We start from the raw sequence: 15,754 nt of genomic DNA on the forward strand, positions 1-15,754 counted from the left end.
TTGACTAGTTATTTTGTTCAATTGGAGAAAGGATTGAAGGCTCGAATCGAGGGCGTTAGATGCCAGATCAGAGCCGTCAGATTCTCATCAATTTTCAAACCGACAACCTTATAAAGTTGACAACATTCTTGATGTAGATCGGACGGTTACTACATCAATAGGACAAAATTTGGTCCGATGCTTATGGACCGTTTCCAAACTCAATCAGCTCTGCCGAGTAATACATTACGCCTAAATAAATCTGATTTTTCCGTTTTACTTTCGACGGTTAGATTACAGTATATACCTTTGCTTTCCTTTAATAAGTTTGACTAAAATAGCTCTGTGGTCCAAAGTTTTCCGGGCTTTTAATTAAACGGCCTTTTTTATTAATATCCCTAAAAAAATTTAAAATTTAAAAAATGACCCTGTCTACTATTTTTTTTTTTTTTTGCCCTAACCGCCTGGGCTTCGGACGGCCCAAATACCACGTGAGGCGCCACAGGGGCGGGCGGCCCAAATACCATGTGAGGCGCCACAGGGGCTGGCGGCCCGTATGTTATATGAAGCGCCCCAGGGACGGGCGCCCCACTGCCCAGGTTATACACCCGTGAGCACCCTTCTTCCCCCTCCTCTGTGCCTTCATCCAACACGAAAAAACCCGAAAAAAAGAGGAAAAAAGAAGAAGGAAGCCCTGCCGGCCGACCCCTCGCTTCCTCGCACCACGCTCGTCACTGCCTCGCGCCTCGATTCGCTTCTCTTTCGATCGAACAAGTGAGTTATCTTTTTTTTTATTTGATTAGGGTTTAGGGTTTGGGTTAAATGTGATTAAATGGTGTAATGTGATTCGGTTTGGTCCGATTCGATGTTTAGAGTTAAATGTGAGTAATTAGTTGAATTGATTGAATTGGTCGAATTGGTTGGATTGGATGCTTGAATTGTGGCAATGACATGCTTGAATTGGATGGTTCAATTAGATGGTTGAATTGCTTAATTGCTTGAATTGGTTCAATTGCTCGAATTTAGATTATGATTTATGGTAAAATTGCTTGAATGTCATATGGTTCAATTTAGGGTTTATAGTTGTGAATTGTGATTTTTTTTTTAAATTTAGGGTTTATAGTTAAATTTAGGGTTTATGTTTGTCAATTGTGAATTACTTAAAAATTTAGGGTTTACGGTTCAATTTAGGGTTAGAATTTATGATTCAAATGGTTGAACTGTTTAAGGATTTAGTTTTTGGGTTTATGATTTAAAAATATGCATATTTATTTTTTGAAAATTATTTTTGTGATAGTTCATGAAAAACATGTATATATCAATACAAAATAATTTGAACTAAAACTAATTATTTTGAAGTATATCAATATTTGTTTAAAAATGACATATATATTTTTTTATTGTAAGTAAATTGCATGCATATCTCATTTTTTTTTAATTTTAAAATTTAGGTCTGCAAATATTTTGTGCGGTTTAAAATTTCAAAGAATTCCATGTATATCAAAATTGTGGACCATGCAAAAACAGTGATTTTCAATAAATCTAAAAAAAGTAAACCCAAAATAATTGCATGTATATGATTTTCAATAAATCTAAAAAAAGTAAACCCAAAATTGTAAGTAAATTGCATGTAATTGTATATTTTGTCGATCCGCACCGTTCATATTGTTCTCCATATTAATGTGTTTGGAGACCAAATGGTATATTTTTGTAATTTTTGAACGATTTTTTTGGATATTTAGAAAATCACTTGATCTGAAAATTGTGGACCATCCGAAAACAGTGATTTTCAATAAATATAAAAAAATAGTAAAAAAATTTCAAAAAATATAAAATTTGGTCTCCAAACACATATTAATATGGAGAACAATATGAACGGTTCGGATCGACATTAGGATTTTGAAAGCTCGAATATCTAGCCGTAGCACGGACCAACCCGTGATATGCATAGTACCATAGACTCACTCTATTAATTATAATTATATATTTTGAATATATTAAATTCTTATTTAAAAAATATTATATAAATTGTATGTTTTGATTAATATTTTTTGGTAAATGTAGTATGCCTAGAGTAGGGGTGTACAACGGGCGGGTCAAAGATATTTTATTAAAATTTGAATCCAACCCGATTACACCGGGTTAAAAAAATTATTTACTTGACCCACCCATAACCTAACCCAACCCATCTATTTTTTTATATACGGGTTATTACGGGTTATGCGGGTTAAACGGGTTAAACGGGTTATAATTTTGATCGAAAATCTATTATATATCTTTTTACTATTTTTATTAAAACTAGGTACAAATAGAAGTGACAAACATAAATAAAATAAAAATAATTTAACATATAACATTCATAACAAAAAAAACATATCTAGAATGTAACATCTTAAAAAAAAAGACAACGACATATAACAATCACATATAAAATTCATGAAATAAAAAAAAACATAACAATTCAAATTTATGCAGCGGATCATCCTTTCAACAGATATCTTCTGTAATTTTTATCAAAGCTTAAACGAGTCCGCATCCCTTGAGATATCTCATATTTTGAGTGACCTACGTGTCCGGTGCCTATTCGGGATAATGCAGGGCCCAGTATTGTTTAAGCTTTGAGATTCATGCAGAAAGTCTTTGAACAGTTGAGATTTTCCAAAAAGTCACGCAAAATATGAGATATCTCAGAGGACAGAACGTCTTTGATTAGTTGAGATTTTCCAAAAAGTTACGCAAAATATGAGATATCTCAGAGGACAGCACTCATCCTTTCAACATAGATCTTATGTGATTTATTTCATGTAGCGGGTCAAACTGAATGAATTATACCTTCACATAGATTTGAGGCCGGGTCCGGGTATAAACGGGTTATTAAGAGCAAACCCATGACCCAACCCAAAATAACGGGTTTGTCAAAATCCAACCGGTACCCGACCCAATAACATCTCAACCCAGTAAAATACGGGTCGGGTCGAACGGGTCAGACGGGTCAGGTGGGTCAACAATATTTTTGTACACCCCTAGCCTAGAGTTAGACGGTGGGGAGTACGAGCTGAGCCTGCAGCGGGTGCAGATGCTGTGGATCCGAGTGGAGCGGGCACGTCCTCGGTGGATTCGACTGGAGATGGCCCGTCGTCGTATGATGATATGACTGGCAGGGGTTTTGAGGATCCGACTGGAGCGGATTCGTCGTCTCAGGCCGATTTTCCAGATGGTGTGCATGATCCTGACACATTTAGTCCTCTTCTATGGACCCATCATGTTAAGCACCGCGTCTCATTGGCATCTGTTGAGGTACGTGATTTTTATACTTAAAAAATGACATCTGTTGAGTTACTAAAAAAATGGCACGATTTTGAGGCTGACAAATTGATAATAAATACAGGATGATGTCATGCTTACGGTGAGGCACCGCAGGTCTGAGATTCTGTTCGTTCCCCATAAAGAAATGCAGCGATACATCTTGAACCTCGGGTTGTACCAGCTTGCCACCATGCCACAGAGTAAGATCGATGTGTATCTGATGCATGGTCTAGCAGAGAGATGGCGACTTGAGACTCATACATTTCATCTCCCGGTCGGGGAGATGACAGTCACCCTTGGTGATGTGAGCGCCTTATGGGGTTTACGTATCGATGGCGACCCCATAGGTGGCATCTCAGACCATCTAGAGCTGTAGAGGATGATACCAGAGTTGTTAGGATGTGATCCGAAGACTCTGTAGAAGAAATATAAGAAGAAGAAGGGGGAGGAGGAGGAGTTTCGCTATTCCGGGTACTGCATTTCTCTAAAGGCACTCCGGTCTCACTTCTTTCATAATCAGATATTTTGATACTGATGACATTCAGGCGGTCAGGAGGTACTATTACACTCTTTAAATTAACTTAGTAGTTCCTCAACAATCTCAATTATTTACATTGATTATTTTATATTGCAGGTATACTAGGGCATATGTGCTGGATTTGTGCGGTGCTGTCATGTTCGAGGATTCCAGCGGTGACGCGGTTTCAATGATGTATCTCTCCCTGCTGAGGGACCTGGAGAAAGAATCGAGATGGAACTGGGGTGGAGCTGTCCTCGCCCACTTATACAGAGGCCTCTATCATGCTTGTCTGGTAAGTCTGTATTAATATACGTTGTTATTGAAGGTTGGATAAGAAGCACCCAGTTTTTATTTTAAGTTAAATTTTTAGGTGAAGAATAAACAGCTTTTTGGACCACTTCTTCTGCTCCAGCACTGGTTGTGGTCACATCTGCCCATCAATCAGCCAGTTATACCATTGCCACATCCCTAGTGGGGAGGTCCTGACCCAGACAGATGCCCCACGTACGCCGCTATATGGGGCAGTCATCACGATCATGATGAGAAGGGCAGGGGGATTTCTTATGTCCGGGGTCAGCTCCAGATGCTCCGAGATGCGAATATCGATTGGTTTCCATATCGTGCATGGTATCAGCGTAGATGGCTGAGCCCGCTGATATTAGAGCAGACACATCTATGGTATTATTGGGGACCGGTTGTCTGTTTCTGGATAATGGAGTACCACTACCCCGATAGAGTATCCCGACAGTTTGGCTTGGATGCTTTCATCCCGGAGCACCCGCTGATGGGCAAGGATGCTACCGACAAGTTCCACAAGTACCATCTACTTAATTTTATTATCACTTTAATATATCCACTGTTTCTCTCTTTTCTAATTAATTGCACTAGCAGAACGGCGCACACTAAGTCGAAAGTCGACTGGAGCCAGCATTTAGTCTGTTAGTTTGTAATAATCTAGAAGTCAATAATACGATAATTTATCATAAAGCTTTGTTCATGAATTGAATGTTTAATTATATATCATTGTGTTGCCTTGAATATTATTGGATTATGGATCATTTCGAGTTCATGACTGGAATTGTGAAACTCCATAATTAAGATGATATATATTCTTAAGAAGTCACTAACCGAGGTAATTAGCAGGAACACTAATTAACCGTTACTAGGTTAGTATGTGGATTAAAAGATGGTTAAGTTTTACAAACCATAGACACGAGATGTCATTTTAATCACATAGATACATGTTCTAGGAACATGGTATTTGACAGACCTCGAATGAAACATTGAATAGAATTGTGTTCGTGTCATTCATGTTTTCATTCAGTGTAAAGTTCTACAGTATGAGGTATTCATCGTTCTAGCTAAGAGATGTGTATGTGTGAGTGTTATCTAACGTTGTCCGTAAAAAACAGTCATAACGGTAGCACTTCCATATGTATAGCTTAGCTAAGGAAGTGATGGCTTACCAAAAGTATTATTGTCACTCGTATTTTGTACGAGCTATAGCATCACTGGGCCCCTTGGTAGAGTTAGATTATCTGCATGCGGTATAATTACAAGAGTAATTATATTTGATAATCTACTCAAGATCAAGAAAATATTAAGTTAACAAGGATGACACACACACCTACCTTGAAACTAATCTGATAACTATGTGACAGAAGGACTGACACAAGTAAATTGTTTACTGGATCGTGATATTGTACAGTACAACACCATCTGTGTAATTAGATGGTCATGATGTATACTGCCAGATGCCACTCATGATTATAAAAGTTAAAACAGTTTTAACTCTATTTACCAACATAACACAGATCCTATTGGGTCACACCATATAAGAGCTATTCGGAGAATCTTACTGATTAATTATAAATTGATTGTAATTAATATTAAGATGGTTATAATTAATTATACGTGTTATAATTAAATTATATTTGTCATGTAAAATGACAAAGCAAAAAAAACTAATGCTTATAATTAGTTATACTTGATATAATTAATTATAATTAATTATACATCATTTAGAATGACAAACAGAAACACTGGTTAGTTTATAAACGTGTTTGACATGTTGTATAAAAATTACCAAATGAAAACCGCAGACGAATATAATTGTACATGACAATTATACATATTTGATTTAGATAGTTACTATTTACTATTCCTTTGGGTTAATGGGTTTAGGATCCATTAAACAAATCCAACCAATATGAAATAGAAAAATCCAAATTGGATACCTCTACAAAAGGGCAAATTGGTAATTTTGGCAACTTCAGGGGTATTTCGGTCTTTTTGCGAACCTCCTTGAATGCCTATAAATAGAGGGGCATAGGTGAAAGAGAAAATTCACTAATTCACGTGTTAATCTGATTAATTCGTTAATTAGAATTTCTCTCTTTCTCGGTTTACGGTTTTTCGGATCGGTGAATAGTGCTTTACCGAATTTCGCGGTATTTCAGATTTTGCTTATTAGTGAATCTGATTAACCGAAAGTTCATGAATAGTGTTATTATGCTTTTTTGGTGAATAGTGTTTTTTAATATATACCGCGGTTTATAATATTTCTGGCAAAATAAATAAACCGCTCTCTGGTTAGTCCTGGTGGATAACCAATAGAGGTATCACATGTGTGATACTCCGAGTCGATTTCTTCCCTGGTGTAGCTCTTCTCGCTCATCTGCATTCCAACTGTGATTTGGAAACAAGGTATAAATTGTTATATTAATCTATTGAATTGGTAAATAGATTTAAAGCTTTAGAAAATCAATTATGGAGTAGATCTGTAAATAGGATTAAACAGATCTTCTTGATTCATTTAATCCATAGCTTAAGTTAGATGTAAAAATTATTGTTTTACTCTTTCCGCACCTTAAGCAAATAAATGAGTTTGAACCGTCAAAACCCCAACATACTTAATCAATGGGTTTGAACCGTCAAAACCCAACAGTGGTATCAGAGCTCAAGGCTCTCCCGCTGATTGATTTTCTAAAAGTTATAACTTATGCAAATAAGGTGCATATACCGCGTATCGGTTTAAATTCTTACATTTGCAGCACAAGTCCAAAACCAATTAGAAATGAGATTTTCTTGGTTCGGTTTTACCGACTAAGAAAGTTAAATTAGATTTTATGCTTTCTTTATGCTTTCTTACATTTAAGCTTTCTTTATGCTTTCTTATGAAATATAAACTTTTACATTTCTTGGATCGGTTTTTCGACTGAGAAAGATAAAATAGGATTTTATGCTTTCTTTATGTTTTCGTTTTCAAAACTTTTGATTGCGTTAAAGTTCATCTAAGAATGTGATGAAGCAATAAAGTACCTAAGTAAGAGCTGTTAATCTCCACCCGTAAAAGACAAGGTTAATGACAAGAAAAGTCTCGGTTTTTCGTCTAACCCTCTTTTACGTGTCCTGATAGCTGGCCCAAAGGGGACTTTTGAAATGGCTTTTGAAATGGCAAAATTTAGTGTAACTCTTTCTCCTCTTCGAAAACCTTCGGATAAGTAAAGTTCATCGAAGAATGTGATGAAGCAATAAACTACCTTAGTAAGAGCTGTCATTTCCACACCGTAAAAGAGATGGTTCTGTCTAGGAAAGATTGAGTCTAAGCGGTCCTTGTGACCCCGATCTTTCCTGGGAGCCTCTTTTACATGTCCTAATGGCTGGCCGAAAAGAAACTTTGTCACGTTACCAAATTGCTTTATGGACCAAAAAGAATATATGTTTTTAAAACATGTAAACTGTTTATATGCTTTAAACGGTATAGAATAAAGAACTGAGCATAGCTGCAAAATAAAGAATTAGGAACTGATAAATAATATACCTGACTTGGTCCCGTATATAAGTAAATTAGATTTACTGTTTTGATATGAAATGAATAAATTAGATTTATCGCTTTCAAGGAACCGTGAAAGAACATGATGTCAAAGAAAGATTTGTGAAGGAACTCAACGTTGTCTTTCTGGCAGACGACTTTCACGTGTCTGTAAGAATGTCTAAAGTCAGTTACAAGAACTGACTGCTTAACAAAGCTAAGCATATGAAAGAGGTACTGCTAAAGAATAGAAAGTAATGGGGATCACATTCGGTATTCTTTCTAGACTTCCTTTCCACGACTGCTTAATGAAGCATATGAAAGAGGTCTCTTTAGATACGAATAAAATCACATTAGTCGTTCTTTCTGGCACGTTAAGGATAGAAAATAATGGGATCACATTTCGTACTCTAGACTTCCTTTCCACGACTGCTTAATGAAGCATATGAAAGAGGTCGCTTAAAGATACGAATAGAATCACATTAGTCATTCTTTCTGACATATCCCTTTTAGAGATTGCTGGCATTGTTAAGCATAAATACCAACCCATTAAATATTAAGTAGTATGCCCTTCCCACTCTATCCTCCTCAAACCATTTTTCATTGGTTGATGATGAAACTACTCAGTAGACACGCCTTTTACCTTTGGTGGTCGAGGGTTATGTCCGACATATCAAACCAAATAGAGTGAGGTTACTTACCAATGATTTCCAAAACAGTTTTGGGCTTGGGGCAAAGTCTTCGTTAAATACATGTGATGTTTTAACGAAACCAAGAATCACAAAGAGATGTGATTAGCAAGTTTGCTTACCTAAGATAACTGATAGCCAAGATATGCATACACTACCTTGGTTATTAGTGAAAATAGGGATGTTGGTCCTACTGCAAATGGGAATAGAACAAATTTGCGGTGAGAGTTTTATTATTGGAATAAAACATTACATGAACAAAGCTAAAATCTTTACATTTAACATTGTAGTAATATGGCTAAAGAAACGTCTTTCTCTCTACGCTCCCTGCTCGAAAAACAAACACATGAGAAAAGGGAATATATCCGAAATACACCGGTCCCTGCTGAAATAGTAGAGAGCAGCTCTGTCAGTACTCACACGCTTCGTATAACAAGCGATGATGAGAAACTGGAGAAGCTTAACTGTCCGTGGAGCCACGAGTTGGCCACGAAAGTTATCCTGAACTCATTTCCTCCCAGCTATTCGGAGTTCATTGTGAACTCCCATAAGCAAGAGTTGGATAAGAGCTTGCAGGAGCCCCAAGGGATGCTGAGAATCACTGATAAAGACATTGAGAATAGCTCTCATGTCCTCATAATCCAAGAAGGTGGGAGGAAGATAAAGAAAGCCCCAAAGAAGGTGGCTCCGAAGTACAAAGGCAAAGGGAAGTTGGTTCTAGGAACGAACTCTCCCAAGATAAAAGTTTTTGCTAACTTTGACTGCTATTTCAGCAATAGAAAAAGTCATTGGAAGAGAGACTGCCCGAAGGATCTGGAAGTTCTGAAATCTGGGCGAGTCTCAGAAATTTCAGTTTCTGGTATCAATGTCATTGAAGTTAACATTGCAACCTCTATTAATGATTGGGTACTGGATACCGGATCATGTGCTCATATTTGTTCAAATGTGCAAGCACTGAAAAATAGGAGGAAGCTACATAACAAGGAGATACAACTCCAAGTTGAAAACGGAGCACGAGTTGCAGCCGTAACAGCTGGTAGTATAGAGTTGTATTTGCCCAGCGGGCTTGTAATGGAACTAGAAAATGTATATTTTGTTCCTAGCATTTCCAGAAACATCATTTCAATCTCATGTTTAGAGATGAATGGTTTCTCTTTTGTAATAAAGGACAATAGATGTTCTATATACAAAGATGAATTATATTATGGATCTTCTTTTATGATGAATGGTCTTTATATACTGGAAATGAATAAACCCGTGTTTAACATCAATAACAAACGACTCAAAACATCACATGAAAGCACGACTTAGATGTGGCATTGTCGCCTTGGTCATATAAATGAGAAACGCATCAAGAAGTTACATAAAAATGAACTTCTTGGTAAATTTGATCTGGAATCAATTGACACATGCGAATCTTGTATACGAGGAAAAATGACCAAAGTGCCTTTCTCCAAAAAGGGCGAAAGGGCAAGTGACTTATTAGGTCTAATACACACGGATGTATGTGGACCTATGAGTACTTGTACAAGAAATGATTTTTCTTACTTTATCACATTTACTGATGATTACAGTAGATACGGTTATATCTACTTGATGAGACATAAGTCTGAATCCTTTGACAAGTTCAAAGAATTCAAGATTGAAGTAGAAAATCAATTAAACAAAAGTATTAAGGCCCTACGATCTGACCGTGGAGGCGAATACTTGAGTTTTGAGTTTAAAGAGTACTTAAATGAATGTGGGATAGTCTCATAGCTCACACCTCCGGGGACACCGCAATGGAACGGTATTTCTGAGAGACAGAATCGAACTCTGTTAAACATGGTTCGTTCCATGATGAGTGAAGCCACTCTTCCGAAATCCTTCTGGGGGCACGCACTAGAAACTGCTGCACGAACAATAAATATGGTTTCATCCAAGTCAGTAGAAAAAACTCCATACGAGTTATGGTTTGGGAAACTCCCAAATATGTCTTATCTTAAAATATGGGATTGCGAAGTATTTGTCAAACGCCTGACGTCTGGCAAACTTGATCCCAAAGCTGACAAATGCTTTTTCGTAGGGTATCCTAAGTTAACGAAAGAATATTACTTCTATTACCAACCTGAGAACAAAATAGTTGTTGCTCGTCATGGTATATTTTTGGAGAACAAGTTTCTTGCAAAAAGAAGTAGTGGGAGTAATGTAATACTTGAAGAAATTCAAGATACATCACACAATACAATATCTGAACCAGATCAGATTAACCCACCTCTTGATTTTTCGGCTGATGAGCATCTGGAAGTACCAAATCCACAAGTAGCTGTGGATGAGGTTCTAGTCCCGAGCTCAAGTACTTCAACGCAAGTTGAAGAAGAACTAGATCCGCAGACCGTTGTGGATCAAGTTCGACAGCCCGAAGAACAAGTGCTACGTAGGTCAACAAGAACAGTCCATGCACCCGAGAGGTACTTAGGACTGCACGAGATCTCAGTCTATGACACTGAAGATCCTTTGACCTATGCGGAAGCAATGGATAAACCCGACTCTGATAAATGGCTGGAGGCCATGAGATCCGAAATACAGTCCATGTATGACAACACGGTCTGGAACCTAGTTGTACCACCTGATGGGGTAAAACCCATAGCTAACAAGTGGGTTTTCAAAATGAAAATAGACATGGATGGTAAGATGACTATATACAAAGCACGGCTAGTAGCGAAAGGTTTCAAACAGATTCTCGGTGTAGATTATGATGAAACCTTTTCGCCCGTGGCTATGTTTAAGTCAATTCGGATACTCCTAACAATTGCCGCATTTCATGATTATGAAATATGGCAAATGGATATCAAAACCGCATTCTTAAATGGAAATTTAGAAGAGGATGTGTACATGACACAACCTGAGGGTTTTGAAGATTCAAAGAATGCTGGGAAGGTGTGCAAGCTTCTTAAATCCATTTATGGACTGAAGCAAGCATCACGGAGTTGGAATCTTCGATTTGACGAAGAAGTCAAAAAGCTTGACTTCGTCAGATGCGAAGAAGAACCATGTGTATACAGAAAGACTAGTGGGAGTGCCATCGCTTTTCTTATCTTATATGTAGATGACATACTACTAATGGGAAATGACATTCTTCTTTTGCAACAAGCCAAGTCTTCGTTGAAGAAAGTCTTTTCAATGAAGGACTTGGGCGAGGCTGTCTATATACTAGGCATAAAGATCTACCGAGATAGATCAAATAAACTTATAGGTTTAAGTCAAAGCACGTACATTGACAAAGTGCTGAATCGGTTCAGCATGCAGGATTCTAAGAGAGGATTCCTGCCAATGTCACATGGTGTTCAACTAAGTATGACTCAGTGTCCTTCGACAACTGATGAGCGAAGCAATATGAGCAGAGTACCATACGCTTCGGCTATTAGCTCTATCATGTATGCCATGTTGTGCACTCGCCTTGATGTCTCGTACGCTTTGAGTGTGACGAGTAGATATCAGGTTAATCCAGGCATGGAGCACTGGATTGCTGCAAAGAATATCCTTAAGTACTTGAGAAGAACTAAGGATATGTTTCTCGTCTACGGTGGTGATTCCGAGCTTATAATAAATGGTTACACTAACGCCAGTTTCCAAACTGATCGTGATGACTCAAGATCACAGTCTGGATATGTATTCATACTTAACGGTGGTGCTGTGAGCTGGAAGAGTTCAAAGCAAGAGACTACAGCAGACTCAACCACCGAAGCAGAGTACATAGCTGCATCCGAGGCAGCTAAATAGGGTTTTTGGATCAAGAAGTTCCTTAGCGAACTTGGAGTGGTTCCCAGTGTTCAAGGCCCTGTGAACCTCTACTGTGACAACAATGGAGCTATAGCTCAGGCCAAGGAACCGAGATCGCACTCAAAATCCAAGCATGTTCTACGCCGTTATCACCTGATACGAGAGATTGTAAATAGAGGTGATGTAAAGATATGTAGAGTTGACACAGTCAGCAACACAGCTGATCCACTCACAAAACCTCTTCCTCAAGCCAAGCACCAGATGCATACTGCTTCTATGGGTCTGAGACACATAGGAGACTGGCTATGAGTTTTTCTTTAGATCTACGAGATTTTTAGAATACTAGAGATTTGTATAAGTAGAGCCTACGATGATTGGCTCCTAGCTTAAGTGGGAGATTGTTAGTTTGTAATAATCTAGAAGTCAATAATACGATAATTTATCATAAAGCTTTGTTCATGAATTGAATGTTTAATTATATATCATTGTGTTGCCTTGAATATTATTGGATTATGGATCATTTCGAGTTCATGATTGGAATTGTGAAACTCCATAATTAAGATGATATATATTCTTAAGAAGTCACTAACCGAGGTAATTAGCAGGAACACTAATTAACCGTTACTAGGTTAGTATGTGGATTAAAAGATGGTTAAGTTTTACAAACCATAGACACGAGATGTCATTTTAATCACATAGATACATGTTCTAGGAACATGGTATTTGACAGACCTCGAATGAAACATTGAATAGAATTGTGTTCGTGTCATTCATGTTTTCATTCAGTGTAAAGTTCTACAGTATGAGGTATTCATCGTTCTAGCTAAGAGATGTGTATGTGTGAGTGTTATCTAACGTTGTCCGTAAAAAACAGTCATAACGGTAGCACTTCCATATGTATAGCTTAGCTAAGGAAGTGATGGCTTACCAAAAGTATTATTGTCACTCGTATTTTGTACGAGCTATAGCATCACTGGGCCCCTTGGTAGAGTTAGATTATCTGCATGCGGTATAATTACAAGAGTAATTATATTTGATAATCTACTCAAGATCAAGAAAAGATTAAGTTAACAAGGATGACACACACACCTATCTTGAAACTAATCTGATAGCTATGTGACAAAAGAACTGACACAAGTAAATTGTTTACTGGATCGTGATATTGTACAGTACAACATCATCTGTGTAATTGGATGGTCATGATGTATTCTGCCAGATGCCTCTCATGATTATAGAAGTTAAAACAGTTTTAACTCTATTTACCAACATAACACAGATCCTATTGGGTCACACCATATAGGAGCTATTCGGAGAATCTTACTGATTAATTATAAATTGATTATAATTAATATTAAGATGGTTATAATTAATATTAAGATGGTTATAATTAATTATACGTGATATAATTAAATTATAAATGTCATATAAAAATGACAAGCAGAAACAACGGTTAATTTATAAACGTACATGTTACGTTGTATAAAAGTTACCGAAATAACAACCGCAAGAAATATAATTGTTCAGAATAATTATACGGATCTTAATTGTATTCGGGCCAAGGGCATTTGGGTCTTTTCAGATTCGTCCTTATCCACATGACATGTCATCGATCTTATCCAGATGACACGTCATCAATCCTATCCACATAACACCTCACCCCCCTAGGTGGCATGCCTTGTCATAGGGGTATTTTGGTCTTTTCACACCATTTTAGAGGCTATAAATAGAGGGGTGCATGAAGATATTAAAATACTAATTCACTCGTATCGTTCCATGTCGAAAAGAATCGGTATTTTCTCTCTTTCTCGGTTTCTCTCCCAAATAGTGTTTCGGTTGAGAAAAGAAAGTTATACGTAGTTGACGTATAATCTTGCGGGTTGTTGTGAAGTATATTTATGGGATCGATGAATAGTGTTTTCCCGAATTTCACGGTATTTTAGTTTTGCTCATTGATGAAACTGAGTAATCGAAAATTCGTGTTTATGGGTTTTCGTCTTTTCCCTGTGAATAGTATTTTTGTAGAATCCCGCGGTTTATAGTATTTATGGCAAAAGAAATAAACCGCTCTCCGGTTAGTCCTGGTAGATAACATAATGAAATTGGTTGTTGTTGAAACTTTTTTATTAAATCCTGGCGGTTTATAGTATTTTTGGCAAAAGATATTCGTGTTTTATATATTAATTTTTTTAAATATATTGTTATTTGGTTGTTGTTGAAACTTTTTTATTAAATCCTGGTTCCCAATTTAATTATTCTACAAATTTAGTACAAGGACGTAGGCAGCAAAATAGGCAAGGAATTATTGAATGAAAGAGAAATAGCATAATGAAATTGATTCATTTTAATTTAACAATAGCAATAAAAAAATCTGAGTAAATTGAAAGTCCTCAAATTGTGCATTTGCTTGTGTTACTATATATGTTTCCTTCCAGCAAAATTGAAACTGAGATTCATTTTAAGTCCTAGAATTATTTTGTTATGTCATAATACCTTAATTATGAGTGTATTACAACAGTAAGTAGAGATTACTTGATGCCTCACGCTTTGAATATATATCCAATTAATTCATGTGATGATTCATATATATATCACTACAACAGAATGATTTTTTAGCGACCGGTATCAGCGACCGGTGCTAACGCCGGTCTCTGATAGTAATTTTTCCCCAAAAAAAAATAAAAAAGAAAAATCAGCGGCGACCAACACTTTTCAACGACTGGTATCAGCGACCGGCGCCATCGCCGGTCGCTGAAAGTTTTTTTTTTTTAAATCGCTGGAATTTTTCGCTGAAAAAAAAGGCGCCAGAACCCTCGTCTCCGCCAAAACCCTTCTTCTTCTCCGCCAGAACCCTAGCCTCCCCAAAAATTTTCTTCTCCGCGCCATCTTCTCCTCTGCGCCGTCTTCTCCTCCTCGCCATCTTCTCCTCCTCGCCATCTTCTTCTCCGCGCGACCAGCACCAGCCTTCTTCTCCGTGCCGTCTTCTGGACTCACGACCAGCACCACCAACGACTCGCCCAGACCGCACGCCGTGAACCGACGACACTGGTATCTTCTTACTTGATTTTTCTTGCTGATTTCTTTGTTTGTCGTGATGATTCGTAGAATTGGATTTGATAAATCGAGTGCGGATTGTTGATTTTTCCGACACGATTGAATTACTTGATTTTGGGTGTTACGCGGCTTTGATTCTTGTAACTCTGTCTGTAATTTTTGTTGCTGCCTTTTTGCTTGTGTGGTGGCAGTGTTGGTACCAATGGTACCCGTCCAGTATTGTAGATTGTATAAAGCAGTGAGTTTTGGTAGTTATAATTTTACCAGAATGTCACATTAAGGTTTTGGTAGTTATAATTTTAGTCAAATAAATAGCTTTAATGCATGTAAGTAGGACTTATATTTTTGTGTCAGTTCAATTGGATTTAAAATGAAGAATCGATGGTTAAATTAGGCATTACCAGCACATAGAACACCATGCCAAAAGACATGACGTCTGTTTAAATACAAACCCTAAAAGCAGAAAATACATAAAAAAAAACATAAAAGACCCTAAAAACTCTAAAATTATAAAAAAGGTCCAAAAGTCCATGAAGGAAGACTCGGATCGCGAATCTGAGCCCGCATGGGCAAAACGAATCATAGATTGGTTTTGCATTCGGTTTTGGGCTGTGGAGTTCCTGTCAAAATTTC

This window comes from Carex rostrata, chromosome 16 (assembly GCF_964058835.1).
Source record: "Carex rostrata chromosome 16, lpCarRost1.2, whole genome shotgun sequence".
In the NCBI taxonomy this organism is placed as follows: domain Eukaryota; kingdom Viridiplantae; phylum Streptophyta; class Magnoliopsida; order Poales; family Cyperaceae; genus Carex; species Carex rostrata.